The sequence below is a fragment of the Corylus avellana genome, chromosome 6 (assembly GCF_965113065.1).
Source record: "Corylus avellana chromosome 6, dhCorAvel1.hap1.2, whole genome shotgun sequence".
NCBI classification, from domain to species: Eukaryota; Viridiplantae; Streptophyta; class Magnoliopsida; order Fagales; family Betulaceae; genus Corylus; species Corylus avellana.
Genome location: NC_142495.1, coordinates 13,809,088 through 13,834,474, shown reverse-complemented (window position 1 = coordinate 13,834,474; position 25,387 = coordinate 13,809,088).

Sequence of the window (25,387 nt, the reverse complement as noted above, 5' to 3'; positions counted from 1 at the left end):
GTGACACGAAGTGATTCGAGTTCGTTTGCCCCCCCATTTTCTTTCACGAACGATAACATTTTGTCAAAATAACAAGTGCCCCGATCTCGGCCGAAACGACTCGAATTACACTTCGAGACCCGCCGACATGATTGCCACGATGCACAGAGCACCCTCGTAAATTTTCGGGCAAATCGGACGACGTTATATTTTTTCACAACCACGACCGAAACCCTAGGCCGAACAAAATGGTCGGATGCGAAGTGAAATTTTTTCGCTCGAAATTTTACGAGTTTGTGCAGAACTTCTAGGCAATCATATCGGCAGGTGACACGAAGTGATTCGAGTTCGTTTGCCCCCCCATTTTCTTTCACGAACGATAACTTTTTGTCAATATAACAAGTGCCCCGAACCCGGCCGAAACGACTCGAATTACACTTCGAGACCCGCCGACATGATCGCCACGATGCACAGAGCACCCTCGTAAATTTTTGGGACGTTTCATTTTTTCACAACCAGGACCGAAACCCTAGGCCGAACAAAATGGTCGGATGCGAAGTGAAATTTTTTCGCTTGAAATTTTACGAGTTTGTGCAGAACTTCTAGGCAATCATATCGGCAGGTGACACGAAGTGATTCGAGTTCGTTTGCCCCCCCATTTTCTTTCACGAACGATAACTTTTTGTGAAAATAACAAGTGCCCCGATCCCGGCCGAAACGACTCGAATTACACTTCGAGACCCGCCGACATGATCGCAACGATGCACAGAGCACCCTCGTAAATTTTCGGGCAAATCGGACGACGTTATAGTTTTTCACAACCAGGACCGAAACCTTAGGCCGAACAAAATGGTCGGATGCGAAGTGAAATTTTTTCGCTCGAAATTTTACGAGCTTGTGCAGAACTTCTAGGCAATCATATCGGCAGGTGACACGAAGTGATTCGAGTTCGTTTGCCCCGCCATTTCCTTTAACGAACGATAACTTTTTGTGAAAATAACAAGTGCCCCGATCTCGGCCGAAACGACTCGAATTACACTTCGAGACCCGCCGACATGATCGCCACGATGCAAAGAGCACCCTCGTAAATTTTCGGGACGTTTCATTTTTTCACAACCAGGACCGAAACCATAGGCCAAACAAAATGGTCGGATACGAAGTGAAATTTTTTCGCTCGAAATTTTACGAGCTTGTGCACAACTTCTAGGCAATCATATCGGCAGGTGACACGAAGTGATTCGAGTTCGTTTGCCCCCCCATTTTCTTTAACGAACGAAAACTTTTTGTGAAAATAACAAGTGCCCCGAACCCGGCCGAAACGACTCGAATTACACTTCGAGAGCCGCCGACATGATCGCCACGATGCACAGAGCACCCTCGTAAATTTTCAGGCAAATCGGACGACGTTGTATTTTTTCACAACCAGGACCGAAACCCTAGGCCGAACAAAATGGTCGGATGCGAAGTGAAATTTTTTCGCTCGAAATTTTACGAGCATGTGCAGAACTTCTAGGCAATCATATCGGCAGGTGACACGAAGTGATTCGAGTTCGTTTGCCCCCCCATTTTCTTTAACGAACGATAACTTTTTGTGAAAATAACAAGTGCCCCGAACCCGGCCGAAACGACTCGAATTACACTTCGAGACCCGCCGACATGATCGCCACGATGCACAGAGCACCCTCGTAAATTTTCGGGACGTTTCATTTTTTCACAACCAGGACCGAAACCCTAGGCCGAACAAAATGGTCGGATACGAAGTGAAATTTTTTCGCTCGAAATTTTACGAGCTTGTGCACTACTTCTAGGCAATCATATCGGCAGGTGACACGAAGTGATTCGAGTTCGTTTGCCCCCCCATTTCCTTTAACGAACGATAACTTTTTGTGAAAATAACAAGTGCCCCGAACCCGGGCGAAACGACTAGAATTACACTTCGAGACCCGCCGACATGATCGCCACGATGCACAGAGCACCCTCGTAAATTTTCGGGACGTTTCATTTTTTCACAACCAGGACCGAAACCCTAGGCCGAACAAAATGGTCGGATGCGAAGTGAAATTTTTTCGATCGAAATTTTACGAGCTTATGCAGAACTTCTAGGCAATCATATCGGCAGGTGACACGAAGTGATTCGAGTTCGTTTGCCCCCCCATTTTCTTTCACGAACGATAACTTTTTGTCAAAATAACAAGTGCCCCGATCTCGGCCGAAACGACTCGAATTACACTTCGAGACCCGCCGACATGATCGCCACGATGCACAGAGCACCCTCGTAAATTTTCGGGCAAATCGGACGACGTTATATTTTTTCACAACCAGGACCGAAACCCTAGGCCGAACAAAATGGTCGGATGCGAAGTGAAATTTTTTCGCTTGAAATTTTACGAGCTTGTGCAGAACTTCTAGGCAATCATATCGGCAGGTGACACGAAGTGATTCGAGTTCGTTTGCCCCCCCATTTTCTTTCACGAACGATAACTTTTTGTGAAAATAACAAGTGCCCCGATCCCGGCCGAAACGACTCGAATTACACTTCGAGACCCGCCGACATGATCGCAACGATGCACAGAGCACCCTCGTAAATTTTCGGGCAAATCGGACGACGTTATATTTTTTCACAACCAGGACCGAAACCTTAGGCCGAACAAAATGGTCGGATGCGAAGTGAAATTTTTTCGCTCGAAATTTTACGAGCTTGTGCAGAACTTCTAGGCAATCATATCGGCAGGTGACACGAAGTGATTCGAGTTCGTTTGCCCCGCCATTTCCTTTAACGAACGATAACTTTTTGTGAAAATAACAAGTGCCCCGATCTCGGCCGAAACGACTCGAATTACACTTCGAGACCCGCCGACATGATCGCCACGATGCAAAGAGCACCCTCGTAAATTTTCGGGACGTTTCATTTTTTCACAACCAGGACCGAAACCATAGGCCAAACAAAATGGTCGGATACGAAGTGAAATTTTTTCGCTCGAAATTTTACGAGCTTGTGCAGAACTTCTAGGCAATCATATCGGCAGGTGACACGAAGTGATTCGAGTTCGTTTGCCCCCCCATTTTCTTTAACGAACGATAACTTTTTGTCAAAATAACAAGTGCCCCAATCCCGGCCGAAACGACTCGAATTACACTTCGAGACCCGCCGACATGATCGCCACGATGCACAGAGCACCCTCGTAAATTTTCGGGACGTTTCATTTTTTCACAACCAGGACCGAAACCCTAGGCCGAACAAAATGGTCGGATGCGAAGTGAAATTTTTTCGCTCGAAATTTTACGAGCTTGTGCAGAACTTCTAGGCAATCATATCGGCAGGTGACACGAAGTGATTCGAGTTCGTTTGCCCCCCCATTTTCTTTAACGAACGATAACTTTTTGTGAAAATAACAAGTGCCCCGAACCCGGCCGAAACGACTCGAATTACACTTCGAGAGCCGCCAACATGATCGCCACGATGCACAGAGCACCCTCGTAAATTTTCAGGCAAATCGGACGACGTTGTATTTTTTCACAACCAGGACCGAAACCCTAGGCCGAACAAAATGGTCGGATGCGAAGTGAAATTTTTTCGCTCGAAATTTTACGAGCATGTGCAGAACTTCTAGGCAATCATATCGGCAGGTGACACGAAGTGATTCGAGTTCGTTTGCCCCCCCATTTTCTTTAACGAACGATAACTTTTTGTGAAAATAACAAGTGCCCCGAACCCGGCCGAAACGACTCGAATTACACTTCGAGACCCGCCGACATGATCGCCACGATGCAAAGAGCACCCTCGTAAATTTTCGGGACGTTTCATTTTTTCACAACCAGGACCGAAACCATAGGCCAAACAAAATGGTCGGATACGAAGTGAAATTTTTTCGCTCGAAATTTTACGAGCTTGTGCACAACTTCTAGGCAATCATATCGGCAGGTGACACGAAGTGATTCGAGTTCGTTTGCCCCCCCATTTTCTTTAACGAACGAAAACTTTTTGTGAAAATAACAAGTGCCCCGAACCCGGCCGAAACGACTCGAATTACACTTCGAGAGCCGCCGACATGATCGCCACGATGCACAGAGCACCCTCGTAAATTTTCAGGCAAATCGGACGACGTTGTATTTTTTCACAACCAGGACCGAAACCCTAGGCCGAACAAAATGGTCGGATGCGAAGTGAAATTTTTTCGCTCGAAATTTTACGAGCATGTGCAGAACTTCTAGGCAATCATATCGGCAGGTGACACGAAGTGATTCGAGTTCGTTTGCCCCCCCATTTTCTTTAACGAACGATAACTTTTTGTGAAAATAACAAGTGCCCCGAACCCGGCCGAAACGACTCGAATTACACTTCGAGACCCGCCGACATGATCGCCACGATGCACAGAGCACCCTCGTAAATTTTCGGGACGTTTCATTTTTTCACAACCAGGACCGAAACCCTAGGCCGAACAAAATGGTCGGATGCGAAGTGAAATTTTTTCGCTCGAAATTTTACGAGCTTGTGCAGAACTTCTAGGCAATGATATCGGTAGGTGACACGAAGTGATTCGAGTTCGTTTGCCCCCCCATTTTCTTTAACGAACGATAACTTTTTGTGAAAATAACAAGTGCCCCGATCCCGGCCGAAACGACTCGAATTACACTTCGAGACCCGCCGACATGATCGCCACGATGCACAGAGCACCCTCGTAAATTTTCGGGACGTTTCATTTTTTCATAACCTGGACCGAAACCCTAGGCCGAACAAAATGGTCGGATGCGAAGTGAAATTTTTTCGCTCGAAATTTTACGAGCTTGTGCAGAACTTCTAGGCAATGATATCGGTAGGTGACACGAAGTGATTCGAGTTCGTTTGCCCCCCCATTTTCTTTAACGAACGATAACTTTTTGTGAAAATAACAAGTGCCCCGATCCCGGCCGAAACGACTCGAATTACACTTCGAGACCCGCCGACATGATCGCCACGATGCACAGAGCACCCTCGTAAATTTTCGGGACGTTTCATTTTTTCACAACCAGGACCGAAACCCTAGGCCGAACAAAATGGTCGGATGCGAAGTGAAATTTTTTCGCTCGAAATTTTACGAGCTTGTGCAGAACTTCTAGGCAATCATATCGGCTGGTGACACGAAGTGATTCAAGTTCGTTTGCCCCCCCATTTTCCTTAACGAAGGATAACTTTTTGTGAAAATGACAAGTGCCCCGAACCCGGCCAAAACGACTCGAATTACACTTCGAGACCCGCCGACATGATCGCGACGATGCACAGAGCACCCTCGTAAATTTTCGGGACGTTTCATTTTTTCACAACCTGGACCGAAACCCTAGGCCGAACAAAATGGTCGGATGCGAAGTGAAATTTTTTCGCTCGAAATTTTACGAGCTTGTGCAGAACTTCTAGGCAATGATATCGGTAGGTGACACGAAGTGATTCGAGTTCGTTTGCCCCCCCATTTTCTTTAAAGAACGATAACTTTTTGTGAAAATAACAAGTGCCCCGATCCCGGCCGAAACGACTCGAATTACACTTCGAGACCCGCCGACATGATCGCCACGATGCACAGAGCACCCTCGTAAATTTTCGGGACGTTGCATTTTTTCACAACCAGGACCGAAACCCTAGGCCGAACAAAAAGGTCGGATGCGAAGTGAAATTTTTTCGCTCGAAATTTTACGAGCTTGTGCAGAACTTCTAGGCAATCATATCGGCAGGTGACACGAAGTGATTCGAGTTCGTTTGCCCCCCCATTTTCTTTAACGAACGATAACTTTTTGTGAAAATAACAAGTGCCCCGATCCCGGCCGAAACGACTCGAATTACACTTCGAGACCCGCCGACATGATCGCCACGATGCACAGAGCACCCTCGTAAATTTTCGGGACGTTTCATTTTTTCACAACCAGGACCGAAACCCTAGGCCGAACAAAATGGTCGGATGCGAAGTGAAATTTTTTCGCTCGAAATTTTACGAGCTTGTGCAGAACTTCTAGGCAATCATAACGGCTGGTGACACGAAGTGATTCAAGTTCGTTTGCCCCCCCATTTTCCTTAACGAAGGATAACTTTTTGTGAAAATGACAAGTGCCCCGAACCCGGCCAAAACGACTCGAATTACACTTCGAGACCCGCCGACATGATCGCCACGATGCACAGAGCACCCTCGTAAATTTTCGGGACGTTTCATTTTTTCACAACTTGGACCGAAACCCTAGGCCGAACAAAAAGGTCGGATGCGAAGTGAAATTTTTTCGCTCGAAATTTTACGAGCTTGTGCAGAACTTCTAGGCAATCATATCGGCAGGTGACACGAAGTGATTCGAGTTCGTTTGCCCCCCCATTTTCTTTAACGAACGATAACTTTTTGTGAAAATAACAAGTGCCCCGATCCCGGCCGAAACGACTCGAATTACACTTCGAGACCCGCCGACATGATCGCCACGATGCACAGAGCACCCTCGTAAATTTTTGGGACGTTTCATTTTTTCACAACCAGGACCGAAACCCTAGGCCGAACAAAAAGGTCGGATGCGAAGTGAAATTTTTTCGCTCGAAATTTTACGAGCTTGTGCAGAACTTCTAGGCAATCATATCGGCAGGTGACACGAAGTGATTCGAGTTCGTTTGCCCCCTCCATTTTCTTTAACGAACGATAACTTTTTGTGAAAATAACAAGTGCCCCGATCCTGGCCGAACAGACTCGAATTACACTTCGAGACCCGCCGACATGATCGCCACGATGCACAGAGCACCCTCGTAAATTTTCGGGACGTTTCATTTTTTCACAACCAGGACCGAAACCCTAGGCCGAACAAAAAGGTCGGATGCGAAGTGAAATTTTTTCGCTCGAAATTTTACGAGCTTGTGCAGAACTTCTAGGCAATCATATCGGCAGGTGACACGAAGTGATTCGAGTTCGTTTGCCCCCCCATTTTCTTTAACGAACGATAACTTTTTGTGAAAATAACAAGTGCCCCGATCCCGGCCGAAACGACTCGAATTACACTTCGAGACCCGCCGACATGATCGCCACGATGCACAGAGCACCCTCGTAAATTTTCGGGACGTTTCATTTTTTCACAACCAGGACCGAAACCCTAGGCCGAACAAAATGGTCGGATGCGAAGTGAAATTTTTTCGCTCGAAATTTTACGAGCTTGTGCAGAACTTCTAGGCAATGATATCGGTAGGTGACACGAAGTGATTCGAGTTCGTTTGCCCCCCCATTTTCTTTAACGAACGATAACTTTTTGTGAAAATAACAAGTGCCCCGATCCCGGCCGAAACGACTCGAATTACACTTCGAGACCCGCCGACATGATCGCCACGATGCACAGAGCACCCTCGTAAATTTTCGGGACGTTTCATTTTTTCACAACCTGGACCGAAACCCTAGGCCGAACAAAATGGTCGGATGCGAAGTGAAATTTTTTCGCTCGAAATTTTACGAGCTTGTGCAGAACTTCTAGGCAATGATATCGGTAGGTGACACGAAGTGATTCGAGTTCGTTTGCCCCCCCATTTTCTTTAACGAACGATAACTTTTTGTGAAAATAACAAGTGCCCCGATCCCGGCCGAAACGACTCGAATTACACTTCGAGACCCGCCGACATGATCGCCACGATGCACAGAGCACCCTCGTAAATTTTTGGGACGTTTCATTTTTTCACAACCAGGACCGAAACCCTAGGCCGAACAAAATGGTCGGATGCGAAGTGAAATTTTTTCGCTCGAAATTTTACGAGCTTGTGCAGAACTTCTAGGCAATCATATCGGCTGGTGACACGAAGTGATTCAAGTTCGTTTGCCCCCCCATTTTCCTTAACGAAGGATAACTTTTTGTGAAAATGACAAGTGCCCCGAACCCGGCCAAAACGACTCGAATTACACTTCGAGACCCGCCGACATGATCGCGACGATGCACAGAGCACCCTCGTAAATTTTCGGGACGTTTCATTTTTTCACAACCTGGACCGAAACCCTAGGCCGAACAAAATGGTCGGATGCGAAGTGAAATTTTTTCGCTCGAAATTTTACGAGCTTGTGCAGAACTTCTAGGCAATGATATCGGTAGGTGACACGAAGTGATTCGAGTTCGTTTGCCCCCCCATTTTCTTTAACGAACGATAACTTTTTGTGAAAATAACAAGTGCCCCGATCCCGGCCGAAACGACTCGAATTACACTTCGAGACCCGCCGACATGATCGCCACGATGCACAGAGCACCCTCGTAAATTTTCGGGACGTTGCATTTTTTCACAACCAGGACCGAAACCCTAGGCCGAACAAAAAGGTCGGATGCGAAGTGAAATTTTTTCGCTCGAAATTTTACGAGCTTGTGCAGAACTTCTAGGCAATCATATCGGCAGGTGACACGAAGTGATTCGAGTTCGTTTGCCCCCCCATTTTCTTTAACGAACGATAACTTTTTGTGAAAATAACAAGTGCCCCGATCCCGGCCGAAACGACTCGAATTACACTTCGAGACCCGCCGACATGATCGCCACGATGCACAGAGCACCCTCGTAAATTTTCGGGACGTTTCATTTTTTCACAACCAGGACCGAAACCCTAGGCCGAACAAAATGGTCGGATGCGAAGTGAAATTTTTTCGCTCGAAATTTTACGAGCTTGTGCAGAACTTCTAGGCAATCATAACGGCTGGTGACACGAAGTGATTCAAGTTCGTTTGCCCCCCCATTTTCCTTAACGAAGGATAACTTTTTGTGAAAATGACAAGTGCCCCGAACCCGGCCAAAACGACTCGAATTACACTTCGAGACCCGCCGACATGATCGCCACGATGCACAGAGCACCCTCGTAAATTTTCGGGACGTTTCATTTTTTCACAACTTGGACCGAAACCCTAGGCCGAACAAAAAGGTCGGATGCGAAGTGAAATTTTTTCGCTCGAAATTTTACGAGCTTGTGCAGAACTTCTAGGCAATCATATCGGCAGGTGACACGAAGTGATTCGAGTTCGTTTGCCCCCCCATTTTCTTTAACGAACGATAACTTTTTGTGAAAATAACAAGTGCCCCGATCCCGGCCGAAACGACTCGAATTACACTTCGAGACCCGCCGACATGATCGCCACGATGCACAGAGCACCCTCGTAAATTTTTGGGACGTTTCATTTTTTCACAACCAGGACCGAAACCCTAGGCCGAACAAAAAGGTCGGATGCGAAGTGAAATTTTTTCGCTCGAAATTTTACGAGCTTGTGCAGAACTTCTAGGCAATCATATCGGCAGGTGACACGAAGTGATTCGAGTTCGTTTGCCCCCTCCATTTTCTTTAACGAACGATAACTTTTTGTGAAAATAACAAGTGCCCCGATCCTGGCCGAACAGACTCGAATTACACTTCGAGACCCGCCGACATGATCGCCACGATGCACAGAGCACCCTCGTAAATTTTCGGGACGTTTCATTTTTTCACAACCAGGACCGAAACCCTAGGCCGAACAAAAAGGTCGGATGCGAAGTGAAATTTTTTCGCTCGAAATTTTACGAGCTTGTGCAGAACTTCTAGGCAATCATATCGGCAGGTGACACGAAGTGATTCGAGTTCGTTTGCCCCCCCATTTTCTTTAACGAACGATAACTTTTTGTGAAAATAACAAGTGCCCCGATCCCGGCCGAAACGACTCGAATTACACTTCGAGACCCGCCGACATGATCGCCACGATGCACAGAGCACCCTCGTAAATTTTCGGGACGTTTCATTTTTTCACAACCAGGACCGAAACCCTAGGCCGAACAAAATGGTCGGATGCGAAGTGAAATTTTTTCGCTCGAAATTTTACGAGCTTGTGCAGAACTTCTAGGCAATGATATCGGTAGGTGACACGAAGTGATTCGAGTTCGTTTGCCCCCCCATTTTCTTTAACGAACGATAACTTTTTGTGAAAATAACAAGTGCCCCGATCCCGGCCGAAACGACTCGAATTACACTTCGAGACCCGCCGACATGATCGCCACGATGCACAGAGCACCCTCGTAAATTTTCGGGACGTTTCATTTTTTCACAACCTGGACCGAAACCCTAGGCCGAACAAAATGGTCGGATGCGAAGTGAAATTTTTTCGCTCGAAATTTTACGAGCTTGTGCAGAACTTCTAGGCAATGATATCGGTAGGTGACACGAAGTGATTCGAGTTCGTTTGCCCCCCCATTTTCTTTAACGAACGATAACTTTTTGTGAAAATAACAAGTGCCCCGATCCCGGCCGAAACGACTCGAATTACACTTCGAGACCCGCCGACATGATCGCCACGATGCACAGAGCACCCTCGTAAATTTTTGGGACGTTTCATTTTTTCACAACCAGGACCGAAACCCTAGGCCGAACAAAATGGTCGGATGCGAAGTGAAATTTTTTCGCTCGAAATTTTACGAGCTTGTGCAGAACTTCTAGGCAATCATATCGGCTGGTGACACGAAGTGATTCAAGTTCGTTTGCCCCCCCATTTTCCTTAACGAAGGATAACTTTTTGTGAAAATGACAAGTGCCCCGAACCCGGCCAAAACGACTCGAATTACACTTCGAGACCCGCCGACATGATCGCGACGATGCACAGAGCACCCTCGTAAATTTTCGGGACGTTTCATTTTTTCACAACCTGGACCGAAACCCTAGGCCGAACAAAATGGTCGGATGCGAAGTGAAATTTTTTCGCTCGAAATTTTACGAGCTTGTGCAGAACTTCTAGGCAATGATATCGGTAGGTGACACGAAGTGATTCGAGTTCGTTTGCCCCCCCATTTTCTTTAACGAACGATAACTTTTTGTGAAAATAACAAGTGCCCCGATCCCGGCCGAAACGACTCGAATTACACTTCGAGACCCGCCGACATGATCGCCACGATGCACAGAGCACCCTCGTAAATTTTCGGGACGTTGCATTTTTTCACAACCAGGACCGAAACCCTAGGCCGAACAAAAAGGTCGGATGCGAAGTGAAATTTTTTCGCTCGAAATTTTACGAGCTTGTGCAGAACTTCTAGGCAATCATATCGGCAGGTGACACGAAGTGATTCGAGTTCGTTTGCCCCCCCATTTTCTTTAACGAACGATAACTTTTTGTGAAAATAACAAGTGCCCCGATCCCGGCCGAAACGACTCGAATTACACTTCGAGACCCGCCGACATGATCGCCACGATGCACAGAGCACCCTCGTAAATTTTCGGGACGTTTCATTTTTTCACAACCAGGACCGAAACCCTAGGCCGAACAAAATGGTCGGATGCGAAGTGAAATTTTTTCGCTCGAAATTTTACGAGCTTGTGCAGAACTTCTAGGCAATCATAACGGCTGGTGACACGAAGTGATTCAAGTTCGTTTGCCCCCCCATTTTCCTTAACGAAGGATAACTTTTTGTGAAAATGACAAGTGCCCCGAACCCGGCCAAAACGACTCGAATTACACTTCGAGACCCGCCGACATGATCGCCACGATGCACAGAGCACCCTCGTAAATTTTCGGGACGTTTCATTTTTTCACAACTTGGACCGAAACCCTAGGCCGAACAAAAAGGTCGGATGCGAAGTGAAATTTTTTCGCTCGAAATTTTACGAGCTTGTGCAGAACTTCTAGGCAATCATATCGGCAGGTGACACGAAGTGATTCGAGTTCGTTTGCCCCCCCATTTTCTTTAACGAACGATAACTTTTTGTGAAAATAACAAGTGCCCCGATCCCGGCCGAAACGACTCGAATTACACTTCGAGACCCGCCGACATGATCGCCACGATGCACAGAGCACCCTCGTAAATTTTTGGGACGTTTCATTTTTTCACAACCAGGACCGAAACCCTAGGCCGAACAAAAAGGTCGGATGCGAAGTGAAATTTTTTCGCTCGAAATTTTACGAGCTTGTGCAGAACTTCTAGGCAATCATATCGGCAGGTGACACGAAGTGATTCGAGTTCGTTTGCCCCCTCCATTTTCTTTAACGAACGATAACTTTTTGTGAAAATAACAAGTGCCCCGATCCTGGCCGAACAGACTCGAATTACACTTCGAGACCCGCCGACATGATCGCCACGATGCACAGAGCACCCTCGTAAATTTTCGGGACGTTTCATTTTTTCACTACCAGGACCGAAACCCTAGGCCGAACAAAAAGGTCGGATGCGAAGTGAAATTTTTTCGCTCGAAATTTTACGAGCTTGTGCAGAACTTCTAGGCAATCATATCGGCAGGTGACACGAAGTGATTCGAGTTCGTTTGCCCCCCCATTTTCTTTAACGAACGATAACTTTTTGTGAAAATAACAAGTGCCCCGATCCCGGCCGAAACGACTCGAATTACACTTCGAGACCCGCCGACATGATCGCCACGATGCACAGAGCACCCTCGTAAATTTTCGGGACGTTTCATTTTTTCACAACCAGGGCCGAAACCCTAGGCCGTACAAAACGGTCGGATGCGAAGTGAAATTTTTTCGCTCGAAATTTTACGAGCTTGTGCAGAACTTCTAGGCAATGGTATCGGTAGGTGACACGAAGTGATTCGAGTTCGTTTGCCCCCCCATTTTCTTTAACGAACGATAACTTTTTGTGAAAATAACAAGTGCGCCGATCCCGGCCGAAACGACTCGAATTACACTTCGAGACCCGCCGACATGATCGCCACGATGCACAGAGGACCCTCGTAAATTTTCGGGACGTTTCATTTTTTCACAACCAGGACCGAAACCTTAGGCCGAACAAAATGGTCGGATGCGAAGTGAAATTTTTTCGCTCGAAATTTTACGAGCTTGTGCAGAACTTCTAGGCAATCATAACGGCTGGTGACACGAAGTGATTCAAGTTCGTTTGCCCCCCCATTTTCCTTAACGAAGGATAACTTTTTGTGAAAATGACAAGTGCCCCGAACCCGGCCAAAACGACTCGAATTACACTTCGAGACCCGCCGACATGATCGCCACGATGCACAGAGCACCCTCGTAAATTTTCGGGACGTTTCATTTTTTCACAACTTGGACCGAAACCCTAGGCCGAACAAAAAGGTCGGATGCGAAGTGAAATTTTTTCGCTCGAAATTTTACGAGCTTGTGCAGAACTTCTAGGCAATCATATCGGCAGGTGACACGAAGTGATTCGAGTTCGTTTGCCCCCCCATTTTCTTTAACGAACGATAACTTTTTGTGAAAATAACAAGTGCCCCGATCCCGGCCGAAACGACTCGAATTACACTTCGAGACCCGCCGACATGATCGCCACGATGCACAGAGCACCCTCGTAAATTTTTGGGACGTTTCATTTTTTCACAACCAGGACCGAAACCCTAGGCCGAACAAAAAGGTCGGATGCGAAGTGAAATTTTTTCGCTCGAAATTTTACGAGCTTGTGCAGAACTTCTAGGCAATCATATCGGCAGGTGAGACGAAGTGATTCGAGTTCGTTTGCCCCCACATTTCCTTTAACGAACGATAACTTTTTGTGAAAATAACAAGTGCCCCGATCTCGGTCGAAACGACTCGAATTACACTTCGAGACCCGCCGACATGATCGCCACGATGCACAGAGCACCCTCGTAAATTTTCGGGACGTTTCATTTTTTCACAACCAGGACCGAAACCCTAGGCCGAACAAAATGGTCGGATGCGAAGTGAAATTTTTTCGCTCGAAATTTTACGAGCTTGTGCAGAACTTCTAGGCAATCATATCGGCAGGTGAGACGAAGTGATTCGAGTTCGTTTGCCCCCCCATTTTCTTTAACGAACGATAACTTTTTGTGAAAATAACAAGTGCCCCGATCCCGGCCGAAACGACTCGAATTACACTTCGAGACCCGCCGACATGATCGCCACGATGCACAGAGCACCCTCGTAAATTTTCGGGACGTTTCATTTTTTCACAACCAGGACCGAAACCCTAGGCCGAACAAAATGGTCGGATGCGAAGTGAAATTTTTTCGCTCGAAATTTTAAGAGCTTGTGCAGAACTTCTAGGCAATCATATCGGCAGGTGACACGAAGTGATTCGAGTTCGTTTGCCCCCACATTTCCTTTAACGAACGATAACTTTTTGTGAAAATAACAAGTGCCCCGATCCCGGCCGAAACGACTCGAATTACACTTCGAGACCCGCCGACATGATCGCCACGATGCACAGAGCACCCTCGTAAATTTTCGAGACGTTTCATTTTTTCACAACCAGGACCAAAACCCTAGGCCGAACAAAATGGTCGGATGCGAAGTGAAATTTTTTCGCTCGAAATTTTACGAGCTTGTGCAGAACTTCTAGGCAATCATAACGGCTGGTGACACGAAGTGATTCAAGTTCGTTTGCCCCCCCATTTTCCTTAACGAAGGATAACTTTATGTGAAAATGACAAGTGCCCCGAACCCGGCCAAAACGACTCGAATTACACTTCGAGACCCGCCGACATGATCGCCACGATGCACAGAGCACCCTCGTAAATTTTCGGGACGTTTCATTTTTTCACAACTTGGACCGAAACCCTAGGCCGAACAAAAAGGTCGGATGCGAAGTGAAATTTTTTCGCTCGAAATTTTACGAGCTTGTGCAGAACTTCTAGGCAATCATATCGGCAGGTGACACGAAGTGATTCGAGTTCGTTTGCCCCCCCATTTTCTTTAACGAACGATAACTTTTTGTGAAAATAACAAGTGCCCCGATCCCGGCCGAAACGACTCGAATTACACTTCGAGACCCGCCGACATGATCGCCACGATGCACAGAGCACCCTCGTAAATTTTTGGGACGTTTCATTTTTTCACAACCAGGACCGAAACCCTAGGCCGAACAAAAAGGTCGGATGCGAAGTGAAATTTTTTCGCTCGAAATTTTACGAGCTTGTGCAGAACTTCTAGGCAATCATATCGGCAGGTGACACGAAGTGATTCGAGTTCGTTTGCCCCCCCCATTTTCTTTAACGAACGATAACTTTTTGTGAAAATAACAAGTGCCCCGATCCCGGCCGAAACGACTCGAATTACACTTCGAGACCCGCCGACATGATCGCCACGATGCACAGAGCACCCTCGTAAATTTTCGGGACGTTTCATTTTTTCACAACCAGGACCGAAACCCTAGGCCGAACAAAAAGGTCGGATGCGAAGTGAAATTTTTTCGCTCGAAATTTTACGAGCTTGTGCAGAACTTCTAGGCAATCATATCGGCAGGTGACACGAAGTGATTCGAGTTCGTTTGCCCCCCCATTTTCTTTCACGAACGATAACTTTTTGTCAAAATAACAAGTGCCCCGAACCCGGCCGAAACGACTCGAATTACACTTCGAGACCCGCCGACATGATCGCCACGATGCACAGAGCACCCTCGTAAATTTTTGGGACGTTTCATTTTTTCACAACCAGGACCGAAACCCTAGGCCGAACAAAATGGTCGGATGCGAAGTGAAATTTTTTCGCTCGAAATTTTACGAGCTTGTGCAGAACTTCTAGGCAATGATATCGGTAGGTGACACGAAGTGATTCGAGTTCGTTTGCCCCCCCATTTTCTTTAACGAACGATAACTTTTTGTGAAAATAACAAGTGCCCCGATCCCGGCCGAAACGACTCGAATTACACTTCGAGACCCGCCGACATGATCGCCACGATGCACAGAGCACCCTCGTAAATTTTCGGGACGTTTCATTTTTTCACAACCAGGACCGAAACCCTAGGCCGAACAAAATGGTCGGATGCGAAGTGAAATTTTTTCGCTCGAAATTTTACGAGCTTGTGCAGAACTTCTAGGCAATGATATCGGCAGGTGAGACGAAGTGATTCGAGTTCGTTTGCCCCCACATTTCCTTTAACGAACGATAACTTTTTGTGAAAATAACAAGTGCCCCGATCTCGGTCGAAACGACTCGGATTACACTTCGAGACCCGCCGACATGATCGCCACGATGCACAGAGCACCCTCGTAAATATTCGGGACGTTTCATTTTTTCACAACCAGGACCGAAACCCTTGGCCGAACAAAATGGTCGGATGCGAAGTGAAATTTTTTCGCTCGAAATTTTACGAGCTTGTGCAGAACTTCTAGGCAATCATATCGGCAGGTGAGACGAAGTGATTCGAGTTCGTTTGCCCCCCCATTTTCTTTAACGAACGATAACTTTTTGTGAAAATAACAAGTGCCCCGATCCCGGCCGAAACGACTCGAATTACACTTCGAGACCCGCCGACATGATCGCCACGATGCACAGAGCACCCTCGTAAATTTTCGGGACGTTTCATTTTTTCACAACCAGGACCGAAACCCTAGGCCGAACAAAATGGTCGGATGCGAAGTGAAATTTTTTCGCTTGAAATTTTACGAGTTTGTGCAGAACTTCTAGGCAATCATATCGGCAGGTGACACGAAGTGATTCGAGTTCGTTTGCCCCCCCATTTTCTTTCACGAACGATAACTTTTTGTCAATATAACAAGTGCCCCGAACCCGGCCGAAACGACTCGAATTACACTTCGAGACCCGCCGACATGATCGCCACGATGCACAGAGCACCCTCGTAAATTTTTGGGCTGTTTCATTTTTTCACAACCAGGACCGAAACCCTAGGCCGAACAAAATGGTCGGATGCGAAGTGAAATTTTTTCGCTTGAAATTTTACGAGTTTGTGCAGAACTTCTAGGCAATCATATCGGCAGGTGACACGAAGTGATTCGAGTTCGTTTGCCCCCCCATTCTCTTTCACGAACGATAACTTTTTTTCAATATAACAAGTGCCCCGAACCCGGCCGAAACGACTCGAATTACACTTCGAGACCCGCCGACATGATCGCCACGATGCACAGATCACCCTCGTAAATTTTTGGGACGTTTTATTTTTTCACAACCAGGACCGAAACCCTAGGCCGAACAAAATGGTCGGATGCGAAGTGAAATTTTTTCGCTTGAAATTTTACGAGCTTATGCAGAACTTCTAGGCAATCATATCGGCAGGTGACACGAAGTGATTCGAGTTCGTTTGCCCCCCCATTTTCTTTCACGAACGATAACTTTTTCTGAAAATAACAAGTGCCCCGATCCCGGCCGAAACGACTCGAATTACACTTCGAGACCCGCCGACATGATCGCAACGATGCACAGAGCACCCTCGTAAATTTTCGGGCAAATCGGACGACGTTATATTTTTTCACAACCAGGACCGAAACCTTAGGCCGAACAAAATGGTCGGATGCGAAGTGAAATTTTTTCGCTCGAAATTTTACGAGCTTGTGCAGAACTTCTAGGCAATCATATCGGCAGGTGACACGAAGTGATTCGAGTTCGTTTGCCCCGCCATTTCCTTTAACGAACGATAACTTTTTGTGAAAATAACAAGTGCCCCGATCTCGGCCGAAACGACTCGAATTACACTTCGAGACCCGCCGACATGATCGCCACGATGCAAAGAGCACCCTCGTAAATTTTCGGGACGTTTCATTTTTTCACAACCAGGACCGAAACCATAGGCCAAACAAAATGGTCGGATACGAAGTGAAATTTTTTCGCTCGAAATTTTACGAGCTTGTGCACAACTTCTAGGCAATCATATCGGCAGGTGACACGAAGTGATTCGAGTTCGTTTGCCCCCCCATTTTCTTTAACGAACGATAACTTTTTGTCAAAATAACAAGTGCCCCAATCCCGGCCGAAACGACTCGAATTACACTTCGAGACCCGACGACATGATCGCCACGATGCACAGAGCACCCTCGTAAATTTTCGGGACGTTTCATTTTTTCACAACCAGGACCGAAACCTTAGGCCGAACAAAATGGTCGGATGCGAAGTGAAATTTTTTCGCTCGAAATTTTACGAGCTTGTGCAGAACTTCTAGGCAATCATATCGGCAGGTGACACGAAGTGATTCGAGTTCGTTTGCCCCCCCATTTTCTTTAACGAACGATAACTTTTTGTGAAAATAACAAGTGCCCCGAACCCGGCCGAAACGACTCGAATTACACTTCGAGAGCCGCCGACATGATCGCCACGATGCACAGAGCACCCTCGTAAATTTTCAGGCAAATCGGACGACGTTGTATTTTTTCACAACCAGGACCGAAACCCTAGGCCGAACAAAATGGTCGGATGCGAAGTGAAATTTTTTCGCTCGAAATTTTACGAGCATGTGCAGAACTTCTAGGCAATCATATCGGCAGGTGACACGAAGTGATTCGAGTTCGTTTGCCCCCCCATTTTCTTTAACGAACGATAACTTTTTGTGAAAATAACAAGTGCCCCGAACCCGGCCGAAACGACTCGAATTACACTTCGAGACCCGCCGACATGATCGCCACGATGCACAGAGCACCCTCGTAAATTTTCGGGACGTTTCATTTTTTCACAACCAGGACCGAAACCCTAGGCCGAACAAAATGGTCGGATGCGAAGTGAAATTTTTTCGCTCGAAATTTTACGAGCTTGTGCAGAACTTCTAGGCAATCATATCGGCAGGTGACACGAAGTGATTCGAGTTCGTTTGCCCCCCCATTTTCTTTCACGAACGATAACTTTTTGTCAAAATAACAAGTGCCCCGAACCCGGCCGAAACGACTCGAATTACACTTCGAGACCCGCCGACATGATCGCCACGATGCACAGAGCACCCTCGTAAATTTTTGGGACGTTTCATTTTTTCACAACCAGGACCGAAACCCTAGGCCGAACAAAATGGTCGGATGCGAAGTGAAATTTTTTCGCTCGAAATTTTACGAGCTTGTGCAGAACTTCTAGGCAATGATATCGGTAGGTGACACGAAGTGATTCGAGTTCGTTTGCCCCCCCATTTTCTTTAACGAACGATAACTTTTTGTGAAAATAACAAGTGCCCCGATCCCGGCCGAAACGACTCGAATTACACTTCGAGACCCGCCGACATGATCGCCACGATGCACAGAGCACCCTCGTAAATTTTCGGGACGTTTCATTTTTTCACAACCAGGACCGAAACCCTAGGCCGAACAAAATGGTCGGATGCGAAGTGAAATTTTTTCGCTCGAAATTTTACGAGCTTGTGCAGAACTTCTAGGCAATCATATCGGTAGGTGACACGAAGTGATTCGAGTTCGTTTGCCCCCCCATTTTCTTTAACGAACGATAACTTTTTGTGAAAATAACAAGTGCCCCGATCCCGGCCGAAACGACTCGAATTACACTTCGAGACCCGCCGACATGATCGCCACGATGCACAGAGCACCCTCGTAAATTTTCGGGACGTTTCATTTTTTCACAACCAGGACCGAAACCCTAGGCCGAACAAAATGGTCGGATGCGAAGTGAAATTTTTTCGCTCGAAATTTTACGAGCTTGTGCAGAACTTCTAGGCAATCATATCGGCAGGTGACACGAAGTGATTCGAGTTCGTTTGCCCCCCCATTTTCTTTCACGAACGATAACTTTTTGTGAAAATAACAAGTGCCCCGAACCCGGCCGAAACGACTCGAATTACACTTCGAGACCCGCCGACATGATCGCCACGATGCACAGAGCACCCTCGTAAATTTTTGGGACGTTTCATTTTTTCACAACCAGGACCGAAACCCTAGGCCGAACAAAATGGTCGGATGCGAAGTGAAATTTTTTCGCTCGAAATTTTACGAGCTTGTGCAGAACTTCTAGGCAATCATATCGGCAGGTGACACGAAGTGATTCGAGTTCGTTTGCCCCGCCATTTCCTTTAACGAACGATAACTTTTTGTGAAAATAACAAGTGCCCCGATCTCGGCCGAAACGACTCGAATTACACTTCGAGACCCGCCGACATGATCGCCACGATGCAAAGAGCACCCTCGTAAATTTTCGGGACGTTTCATTTTTTCACAACCAGGACCGAAACCATAGGCCAAACAAAATGGTCGGATACGAAGTGAAATTTTTTCGCTCGAAATTTTACGAGCTTGTGCACAACTTCTAGGCAATCATATCGGCAGGTGACACGAAGTGATTCGAGTTCGTTTGCCCCCCCATTTTCTTTAACGAACGATAACTTTTTGTGAAAATAACAAGTGCCCCGAACCCGGCCGAAACGACTCGAATTACACTTCGAGAGCCGCCGACATGATCGCCACGATGCACAGAGCACCCTCGTAAATTTTCAGGCAAATCGGACGACGTTGTATTTTTTCACAACCAGGACCGAAACCCTAGGCCGAACAAAATGGTCGGATGCGAAGTGAAATTTTTTCGCTCGAAATTTTACGAGCATGTGCAGAACTTCTAGGCAATCATATCGGCAGGTGACACGAAGTGATTCGAGTTCGTTTGCCCCCCCATTTTCTTTAACGAACGATAACTTTTTGTGAAAATAACAAGTGCCCCGAACCCGGCCGAAACGACTCGAATTACACTTCGAGACCCGCCGACATGATCGCCACGATGCACAGAGCACCCTCGTAAATTTTCGGGACGTTTCATTTTTTCACAACCAGGACCGAAACCCTAGGCCGAACAAAATGGTCGGATGCGAAGTGAAATTTTTTCGCTCGAAATTTTACGAGCTTGTGCAGAACTTCTAGGCAATCATATCGGCAGGTGACACGAAGTGATTCGAGTTCGTTTGCCCCCCCATTTTCTTTCACGAACGATAACTTTTTGTCAAAATAACAAGTGCCCCGAACCCGGCCGAAACGACTCGAATTACACTTCGAGACCCGCCGACATGATCGCCACGATGCACAGAGCACCCTCGTAAATTTTTGGGACGTTTCATTTTTTCACAACCAGGACCGAAACCCTAGGCCGAACAAAATGGTCGGATGCGAAGTGAAATTTTTTCGCTCGAAATTTTACGAGCTTGTGCAGAACTTCTAGGCAATGATATCGGTAGGTGACACGAAGTGATTCGAGTTCGTTTGCCCCCCCATTTTCTTTAACGAACGATAACTTTTTGTGAAAATAACAAGTGCCCCGATCCCGGCCGAAACGACTCGAATTACACTTCGAGACCCGCCGACATGATCGCCACGATGCACAGAGCACCCTCGTAAATTTTCGGGACGTTTCATTTTTTCACAACCAGGACCGAAACCCTAGGCCGAACAAAATGGTCGGATGCGAAGTGAAATTTTTTCGCTCGAAATTTTACGAGCTTGTGCAGAACTTCTAGGCAATCATATCGGTAGGTGACACGAAGTGATTCGAGTTCGTTTGCCCCCCCATTTTCTTTAACGAACGATAACTTTTTGTGAAAATAACAAGTGCCCCGATCCCGGCCGAAACGACTCGAATTACACTTCGAGACCCGCCGACATGATCGCCACGATGCACAGAGCACCCTCGTAAATTTTCGGGACGTTTCATTTTTTCACAACCAGGACCGAAACCCTAGGCCGAACAAAATGGTCGGATGCGAAGTGAAATTTTTTCGCTCGAAATTTTACGAGCTTGTGCAGAACTTCTAGGCAATCATATCGGCAGGTGACACGAAGTGATTCGAGTTCGTTTGCCCCCCCATTTTCTTTCACGAACGATAACTTTTTGTGAAAATAACAAGTGCCCCGAACCCGGCCGAAACGACTCGAATTACACTTCGAGACCCGCCGACATGATCGCCACGATGCACAGAGCACCCTCGTAAATTTTTGGGACGTTTCATTTTTTCACAACCAGGACCGAAACCCTAGGCCGAACAAAATGGTCGGATGCGAAGTGAAATTTTTTCGCTCGAAATTTTACGAGCTTGTGCAGAACTTCTAGGCAATCATATCGGCAGGTGACACGAAGTGATTCGAGTTCGTTTGCCCCGCCATTTCCTTTAACGAACGATAACTTTTTGTGAAAATAACAAGTGCCCCGATCTCGGCCGAAACGACTCGAATTACACTTCGAGACCCGCCGACATGATCGCCACGATGCAAAGAGCACCCTCGTAAATTTTCGGGACGTTTCATTTTTTCACAACCAGGACCGAAACCATAGGCCAAACAAAATGGTCGGATACGAAGTGAAATTTTTTCGCTCGAAATTTTACGAGCTTGTGCACAACTTCTAGGCAATCATATCGGCAGGTGACACGAAGTGATTCGAGTTCGTTTGCCCCCCCATTTTCTTTAACGAACGATAACTTTTTGTGAAAATAACAAGTGCCCCGAACCCGGCCGAAACGACTCGAATTACACTTCGAGAGCCGCCGACATGATCGCCACGATGCACAGAGCACCCTCGTAAATTTTCAGGCAAATCGGACGACGTTGTATTTTTTCACAACCAGGACCGAAACCCTAGGCCGAACAAAATGGTCGGATGCGAAGTGAAATTTTTTCGCTCGAAATTTTACGAGCATGTGCAGAACTTCTAGGCAATCATATCGGCAGGTGACACGAAGTGATTCGAGTTCGTTTGCCCCCCCATTTTCTTTAACGAACGATAACTTTTTGTGAAAATAACAAGTGCCCCGAACCCGGCCGAAACGACTCGAATTACACTTCGAGACCCGCCGACATGATCGCCACGATGCACAGAGCACCCTCGTAAATTTTCGGGACGTTTCATTTTTTCACAACCAGGACCGAAACCCTAGGCCGAACAAAATGGTCGGATGCGAAGTGAAATTTTTTCGCTCGAAATTTTACGAGCTTGTGCAGAACTTCTAGGCAATCATATCGGCAGGTGACACGAAGTGATTCGAGTTCGTTTGCCCCCCCATTTTCTTTCACGAACGATAACTTTTTGTCAAAATAACAAGTGCCCCGAACCCGGCCGAAACGACTCGAATTACACTTCGAGACCCGCCGACATGATCGCCACGATGCACAGAGCACCCTCGTAAATTTTTGGGACGTTTCATTTTTTCACAACCAGGACCGAAACCCTAGGCCGAACAAAATGGTCGGATGCGAAGTGAAATTTTTTCGCTCGAAATTTTACGAGCTTGTGCAGAACTTCTAGGCAATGATATCGGTAGGTGACACGAAGTGATTCGAGTTCGTTTGCCCCCCCATTTTCTTTAACGAACGATAACTTTTTGTGAAAATAACAAGTGCCCCGATCCCGGCCGAAACGACTCGAATTACACTTCGAGACCCGCCGACATGATCGCCACGATGCACAGAGCACCCTCGTAAATTTTCGGGACGTTTCATTTTTTCACAACCAGGACCGAAACCCTAGGCCGAACAAAATGGTCGGATGCGAAGTGAAATTTTTTCGCTCGAAATTTTACGAGCTTGTGCAGAACTTCTAGGCAATCATATCGGTAGGTGACACGAAGTGATTCGAGTTCGTTTGCCCCCCCATTTTCTTTAACGAACGATAACTTTTTGTGAAAATAACAAGTGCCCCGATCCCGGCCGAAACGACTCGAATTACACTTCGAGACCCGCCGACATGATCGCCACGATGCACAGAGCACCCTCGTAAATTTTCGGGACGTTTCATTTTTTCACAACCTGGACCGAAACCCTAGGCCGAACAAAATGGTCGGATGCGAAGTGAAATTTTTTCGCTCGAAATTTTACGAGCTTGTGCAGAACTTCTAGGCAATGATATCGGTAGGTGACACGAAGTGATTCGAGTTCGTTTGCCCCCCCATTTTCTTTAACGAACGATAACTTTTTGTGAAAATAACAAGTGCCCCGATCCCGGCCGAAACGACTCGAATTACACTTCGAGACCCGCCGACATGATCGCCACGATGCACAGAGCACCCTCGTAAATTTTTGGGACGTTTCATTTTTTCACAACCAGGACCGAAACCCTAGGCCGAACAAAATGGTCGGATGCGAAGTGAAATTTTTTCGCTTGAAATTTTACGAGTTTGTGCAGAACTTCTAGGCAATCATATCGGCAGGTGACACGAAGTGATTCGAGTTCGTTTGCCCCCCCATTCTCTTTCACGAACGATAACTTTTTTTCAATATAACAAGTGCCCCGAACCCGGCCGAAACGACTCGAATTACACTTCGAGACCCGCCGACATGATCGCCACGATGCACAGATCACCCTCGTAAATTTTTGGGACGTTTTATTTTTTCACAACCAGGACCGAAACCCTAGGCCGAACAAAATGGTCGGATGCGAAGTGAAATTTTTTCGCTTGAAATTTTACGAGCTTATGCAGAACTTCTAGGCAATCATATCGGCAGGTGACACGAAGTGATTCGAGTTCGTTTGCCCCCCCATTTTCTTTCACGAACGATAACTTTTTGTGAAAATAACAAGTGCCCCGATCCCGGCCGAAACGACTCGAATTACACTTCGAGACCCGCCGACATGATCGCAACGATGCACAGAGCACCCTCGTAAATTTTCGGGCAAATCGGACGACGTTATATTTTTTCACAACCAGGACCGAAACCTTAGGCCGAACAAAATGGTCGGATGCGAAGTGAAATTTTTTCGCTCGAAATTTTACGAGCTTGTGCAGAACTTCTAGGCAATCATATCGGCAGGTGACACGAAGTGATTCGAGTTCGTTTGCCCCGCCATTTCCTTTAACGAACGATAACTTTTTGTGAAAATAACAAGTGCCCCGATCTCGGCCGAAACGACTCGAATTACACTTCGAGACCCGCCGACATGATCGCCACGATGCAAAGAGCACCCTCGTAAATTTTCGGGACGTTTCATTTTTTCACAACCAGGACCGAAACCATAGGCCAAACAAAAAGGTCGGATACGAAGTGAAATTTTTTCGCTCGAAATTTTACGAGCTTGTGCACAACTTCTAGGCAATCATATCGGCAGGTGACACGAAGTGATTCGAGTTCGTTTGCCCCCCCATTTTCTTTAACGAACGATAACTTTTTGTCAAAATAACAAGTGCCCCAATCCCGGCCGAAACGACTCGAATTACACTTCGAGACCCGCCGACATGATCGCCACGATGCACAGAGCACCCTCGTAAATTTTCGGGACGTTTCATTTTTTCACAACCAGGACCGAAACCCTAGGCCGAACAAAATGGTCGGATGCGAAGTGAAATTTTTTCGCTCGAAATTTTACGAGCTTGTGCAGAACTTCTAGGCAATCATATCGGCAGGTGACACGAAGTGATTCGAGTTCGTTTGCCCCCCCATTTTCTTTAACGAACGATAACTTTTTGTCAAAATAACAAGTGCCCCAATCCCGGCCGAAACGACTCGAATTACACTTCGAGACCCGCCGACATGATCGCCACGATGCACAGAGCACCCTCGTAAATTTTCGGGACGTTTCATTTTTTCACAACCAGGACCGAAACCCTAGGCCGAACAAAATGGTCGGATGCGAAGTGAAATTTTTTCGCTCGAAATTTTACGAGCTTGTGCAGAACTTCTAGGCAATCATATCGGCAGGTGACACGAAGTGATTCGAGTTCGTTTGCCCCCCCATTTTCTTTAACGAACGATAACTTTTTGTGAAAATAACAAGTGCCCCGAACCCGGCCGAAACGACTCGAATTACACTTCGAGAGCCGCCGACATGATCGCCACGATGCACAGAGCACCCTCGTAAATTTTCAGGCAAATCG